The sequence below is a fragment of the Orbicella faveolata genome, unplaced genomic scaffold, assembly GCF_042242905.1.
Source record: "Orbicella faveolata isolate gen_17 unplaced genomic scaffold, um_ofav_v1 contig_24, whole genome shotgun sequence".
NCBI classification, from domain to species: domain Eukaryota; kingdom Metazoa; phylum Cnidaria; class Anthozoa; order Scleractinia; family Merulinidae; genus Orbicella; species Orbicella faveolata.
In genome coordinates this window covers 25,057,697-25,064,382 of record NW_028301552.1, presented here as the reverse complement: position 1 = coordinate 25,064,382, position 6,686 = coordinate 25,057,697, and the positions used below count along the sequence as shown (strand labels likewise).

The following is a 6,686-nucleotide window of genomic DNA, read 5'->3' as shown; positions in this document are numbered from 1 at the left end:
TCTAATCTTTGATTACTACTAGTAATAGGGGTTTATTTTAACCTTAAAATCTTAGTGTCCTTCATTTTTTTTTTTTTTCATGGTAATACATTTTTATCCTAACTAAAAGCATAACTTCTAAGCCACGCTGGTGATACACGGGAGTGGAAGGATGGAGCGATACACTGACCCCGGGGGGGGGGTACTCCCTTATATGGGCTATATATGTATGTGTGGTCCCAAAGGATACGATTTTTCAGCCGTTTTGGTCATAAATAGAGTATAGATTTTAGCTGATTTTGGTCATAAATAGGATATGGTTTTTGCACTCTAGCCTTCATATGGGTAAGTTTTTTAGAAGCCACTTTTTCATCATTATCGAAATGAAAAACAACAAAAGCCCTTCACAAATTATGTTTATGGTAACTTCACATTGGTCTGAACTAGGGAACCAATCATAACGCAGGTCTGAAACAGGTTTTGATTTAAGGGTCGGGGTCATAAATAGGGTTTCGAATTTTTGGTCAGGTCATAAATAGCGTAGGGAATATCGCAGATTTTGGTCATGAATAGGGTAAGGGTTTTGGGAAGCGGGCCGCACACCCTCACCCAATTTTTCTGGAGGTATCCCTCCGGGATACTGACCAGGCGTGCGTTTCTCAAAAGACCCAAAAATGTCTAGATCTTGGGCCCGAAAGCTTTTCAGGGCTCTTTTCGGGTGATTTGCTCGGGTCCCAGAAAGTGTGCGTCAAAGCCCCCAATCGAAAACACCTTGATTTGTAACGTGATTTTGGTCTTAGCTTCTGACTTTTTCGTGTGGTATTTGTCACGTTTAAATGAAAAACAGTCTGGATATGGCATATTGATGAAGTTTTCTGTCGACTAAAGGCGCTTGGTTTCGATGGACAGTATTGTAAAGATTTTCGCGGGGATGGATGGGAACTGTTTGGAGGGACTTCTACTACAGCGGAGACTCAAGGTTTTTAACTGCGCTTTTAAGCTTTAACTTGTTAAGATGCAAATGTTTAATTTACTTGTAGGTGTTAAGAGCATATCAGAAATAAATCGAAACAAAAGTCAAAACTTGCAGCGATCTCACCATGGAGTGAAGTGACCGTACATGTAATTCTTACATCTCATCGTTCTAGTTATTATTACATTTTAAGTTAGCTCACTGACTAGGGCTGCCACGAAACAATTTTTTAAATGACCTTTAAGAGACAGTTGAAAGAAATTTGAAGTCTTTATTCGAAAGGCATTAGTTAAAGGTGACACATTGTGGCGGGAATTTTTGTGTAACCGCATCTTAAGAGACTAAAGCATATGTCACAAAATAAAGCTCAAGTAAACTTAGAAATAAAGCTTACAAAATTTTTCATTTTAAACATAACTGACTTATTCATGAGCCGAACTTACTTCAAAATTATTTAAGTTTAAAGAATCAAAGAAATTCCAACTTTTTGATTCAGGTACCAAACTTACAAGTAATGAGCAAAAAAAATTGACTTCTTGCAAAATATGTTAATCAAAGGCTCATGGATGAATCAGATGAATGTAGAAAAGTTGGTTGAATAAAAAGAGAAGAGGAATTGATCATTGTGGAGTTCTTCTTGGTACAGCAGTGAAAAACAGGAAAATAAACATCCTTTGATGCATGGGTTCTGATGTCCAGTGGTTGCTTATTTGCACCCTTTAGGTAAAGGTCAAGTCTGAATACAGGCCAAGTGGCCTACCAGGCCGGAGCTTATCCCGGTTTCCGTAGCATGAAGCGACTACGAGTATTTCTACTGCCCACTAGATGGGATGCTATTCCATTGCAGGGCTACCCCCAGCATTAAGTTCGCCAGTACCATTTTACACAGGGGTAGAGAGAGGCACTGTGAGAATAAAGTATCTTGCCCAAGAACACAACGCAATGTCCATGGCCAGGGCTCGCACCTGGACTGCTTGATCCAGAGCCGAGCGCACTAACCATGAGGCCACCACGCCTCACACCCTTTACACTGTAGGTGGCTGAATTTGATCTCTCTTGAAATTATCTTATAAATCATAAATAATTAGTTATTACATAATTGAAAGTAGATTTCAACAGAGTGCAACAACAAAAAGCAAGATGAACACTGCTTTTTATTAGGAGAATTTTCTTATTATTAAGCTAAGAGGAGACATTCTAGCCAGCCGTCTCCTATACATTCAGATTATACAATTTTTGCTGAGTTATAAATAACAATCTTTACAACAGCAGGGCACACATGTAGTAGAAGTACAGCATGATAACCATCATTTTAAGAACTGAATGGAAATTCAACAGGGATAAACTGGAGCAGTTAGGATAACTTATACTTCAGATAAACATATTTTTGCAAGATTGGTATTTTCTTAATATGGACAGATTGACACATTCAATTTTTGCATTCCTTTATGATGGAGTCTAGTGGTTTCATTTAACTGTAGTCTTAATAATTATAAAGACTGATTGTGATACTCTACATGTATATGAACATGATATAGAACTGCAAATTTTAAGTTTCTGTTATATAATTTCTGTATTCCACTGTAAAGCTATAGGTTCATTTCTTGAGTTACATGTAAGGTTTGACACACATAGCGAGTTCAGATGGATTTCTCTTGTTGACATTCTTGACTTTAAGAAACATTCATGGATAAAGTTCTAAAGTGTTTCCAACTCCGTAATTATACATGCAGTTTGGTGAGCCATTTTATATGCTTGTAGCCAATGTTTTTTGCAAAGAATGAGTTTCAACAGTTCAAGTGTCAGCTGACTGAAGTCTTAAAAGCATCTCGTTCTCTTTGTAAGCAGGAGAATTCTGCATCCATCTGTAATTCTCAGATTAATTCCATGAAGTTTTAAGGGTGACGTGTTGTTAAAGTCAGTTTCTACTAAGTCTTTTGATATTATTTTTGGCAGCTGATAAACATGTATAGCATCAGAAATGTTGTTAATATTAACATCTGCTTACTGTCACTTGCATATTATACTGTAGTTGTTATTGCAGTGTTCATCTGGGTTATATGAAGATGCACAATAGTAGAACTTGCTTCACCTGCAATACACAATAAATATAATAGTGACACATTTTTAAAGGGTGTAAATGATTATATGCAGAAACAATATTGTATATCTTTAATTTGCTTCCCTTTCTCCCCACCCCCCTCCCCCTCCCCCGATAAAAATAAGCTACTTACCTAACTAACGTGTCCAAGTGATATTTCTTGCTTTTCTAGAAAGGGTTAAGAAAGAAAATGCCAGTTACATAATGTTAAGCTCTCCCTCAAGAAACATTGCAGCTAAAATAATTCTTTTAACCTGAAAAAAATGCATTGTTATGTACAGCATCTGCAAATTGTGGTAGAGTTAAATGTAATTTTGGATCTCTATGAAGACTAGCAATTTAGGGACAGTAAATTCAAACCATTCTTTGTTTCTGCCAATAAATTTTCTGACTGTTTTGCTGTGTCAGTTAAATAGTTGCTTGATACATTTAGATACATGACTTGTATTTATTTGTTATGTAAAGTTTCCATAGTCAGCTAAATTATATATTTATTTTATTAAATGATCTCATATGAAACATGTACATACAGGGAAATATTCAAACAGCTTTCATAGAAATATAAATTAAGGCCTATGATCACTGTAGTAAGACTCCAGGGTACCTGCTGATTGTGGTACGTTGGTATAAACATGATCTATCTGTGCATGGTAGTCAGTAGTAAACTGGTTAATCAGTTGAGTGTATCCATTGTCTGTTATAAGATATTTTTTTAAGAGCCTTTTGTTCTGAATTTGCCCGCATTAAATCAATATTGAAATCTCCAAGCAGTGCAGCTGGAATTGTAGATTCTATTAATACTGAGTCGTGAAGATGAGTAAGAGCATCAATTGTAACTTTAGTTTTCGAGTGATAGATACCAATGATATGAATATTTGGAATTGGTTGGCTTAACACCATAACAGTTATATCTGTATGGAATTTTAGTACAATTCAATTTATTCTTAATGTACAAGGTAGTTCCATAGCAAGATCTTATGTTAGACTGATTACAGTCATTCCTGCATAGAGTTAATTCACTAAGCTGGAATGCATGATCTCTATCTAACAGGCAAAGTTTTGATTCAACATATCTTTTGACATCAGCTTCTTGAATGTTGTCATCACTTCACAAATCATCTATGAGGAGGTGGAGATCTAACATTCTGAAACAAGATTGTTTTTGTTTGGGGTGAATTGTCAGTCGTAACACTGCTTAAGGTACAAGGCTTACTTGTGTTCTTAGTCTGCTCATTTCACTTTTAACTTTCTCACTAACCTTTATTTTGTTTTCATTCAAACACAGAATATGCAGTGCAGAGTTGTTTTGTACACGGCTCAAACCAACATAATGCATGTGCTCTCTTGTGGATGCTGGAAAATTAACAGCTGCGTCATTTAATATGTTGCCTTGACAACGGTAATGTTACATATTCATGACACAGACGCCATTTTGGGTCTACATTCGAACCACGTTGTTTAATGCCATTGCTTAAACAATAACTCAACACATGCACAACTATGCATAATGGTCAGCGGTATTCTCATATATAACATCCCCCTCCTTTACATTACAATCAAAGAAACAAATGAGGAGAATAAAATAAAATAAAATAAAAGAACAATCAACTCAACGTTAATCAATCAGTGTCTGTCACTGTTCACGTTCCAAGAACTGTCCTTTGTTCCAGAACAAGTTGTTACAGGTCTAGTCTGATTGGTGTTTTGACTAGTCTTCCACTTCGAGTTGTATACTGGGTCGGATCTTTAGCTTCCACTGATGAAGGTGGCACATCACCGGCTGGGATTTCCTCATCAGCTGAGGGATTTAAGTGGTATTCCTGTGGTGAGCACTCCGTTTGTGGGCTTGCTGGAAATGTGGGTGCCGCATGTGTTTTGTCTGGCTCAGGTTCTGTCTGTTGATTGATGTTTCCATGACGTTTCCGATATCCCATATGAGACTTTGTTGGGTCGTTCGTTAGAGCCACTCGATTACGTCTGATTCTTTGGCTGCCTACCTCTACTACATATGATCTAGGCAAGACATGTTTCTCCACTACTGTTGCCGCTCTCCATTCCTTCGACTCTGGCTCCGGTTTTACTCTGACGTGATCACCCGATCTGAGTGGTGGTAGCTCTTTGGTGCCCTGGCGGTCATGGTAGTACTTTTGCTTATCCTTGCCATGATTCATTCTTGCCTTTATCTTCTGGATGCTGTGTGTTTCAGGCTCCAATAGACCACGTGCCATTGGTAGTATTGTTCGTAGCCTGCGTCCCATAGAGAGCTGTGATGGGGACAGGTCAATTCCTGGAAGTGGGGACGCCTTGTACTCTAGGAGTGCTTTTCTCTTGTCTCTGTTCTTTCTCCATAGAGACTTCACTGTTTTAGCTGCGGCTTCCGCCTCTCCATTCGCCTTGGGGTGTTTTGGGCTTACTAGAGCATGTTCAAAGCTGTAACTTTTGGCAAAGGTCTCAAATTCTTTGCTTGTGTACTGGCTGTTGCACTCAGTGACTAGTTTTGGTGGGATGCCATGTCGACTGAAATGTTCTTTTAGGACTTCAATGGTCTCCTGAGATGTGAGATCCTTCAGTTTGGTCACCTCAATAAACTTAGAGTAATAATCAACTAGCAACAGGTAATGTTCACCTTCAAAGGCAAATATGTCTGAAGCGGCCATTTCCCAAGGCAGGTCTGGGACAGGGCTTGGTATCAAAGGCTCTTTCTGCTGTGCAGGGGCATAGTCATGGCACGTGGTACAGTCCTTGACTTTGTGTTCTATCTGTGCACTCATGCCGGGCCAGTGAAGGGCTTCCCTGGCTCTTTGCTTACACTTTACGATTCCCAGGTGTGTTCCATGTATTATCTCCAGCATGGCTGGCCTCATCGACAGGGGTACTACGATTCTCATTCCTCGGTAGATTACTCCATCTAGTACCGCAAGCTCATCACGTGTGTCCCAGTATTGGCGGATGCTGTGTGGGACTTGTTGCTTTGTTTCTGGCCAACCGGCTTGAATCATAGCATACAGCTCATGGAGCTCATTTGCTGTGTTTTGTTGGAGTTCTGCATACTTTGTTTCGGAAATCGAGATTCTTTCCAACATGTTTACTTGTATCTCTTCTTCTTCCGGTGGTGCCTCATTTAGACTTGCGCGGCTGAGGGTGTCTGCGAGGACTTGCTTCTTGCCTGGGAGATATTCCACTTTTAGATCATAGCCACTCACTTTCAGCATCATTGCCTGCAATCTTAATGGTGCTGTTGCCATGGACTTGCGCAGTATCATTTCTAGGGGTTTGTGGTCAGTCTGGACCAAAGTTGTTTTTTCCAGAATGTACTCCCTGAATTTCTGAGTACTGAACACGATTGCCAGCATTTCCTTCTCTATTGGCGCCCAATTGAGCTCTGATGCTCGAAGTTTACGGGATGCATAGGCTATCGACCTTCCCTCTTCCAGTAGGACAGCACCCACTGCGCTCTTGCTGGCATCACATTGTATGGTCACATCTTTTCTGACATCATAGTAGGCTAACACTGGAGCTTCACAGCACATATCCTTAAGCTTCTGAAACGCAGCTGCTTGTGGCTTGTCCCAGTGGAAAAGTACATCCTTTCTGGTTAGTTCCCGCAGTGGTGTTTCGACTGCTGCTAGCATT

General features: G+C 39.5%; 1 long non-coding RNA gene across 1 annotated transcript; it reads left to right on the top strand.

Moving 5' to 3' along the window:
- On the top strand, positions 1 to 3,451 carry LOC149111017 (uncharacterized). The gene is made up of 2 exons (XR_016208191.1): positions 1 to 958; positions 1,676 to 3,451. It is a non-coding gene; the product is annotated as an uncharacterized LOC149111017 (long non-coding RNA).
- Positions 3,452 to 6,686: the final 3,235 nt, after the last annotated feature.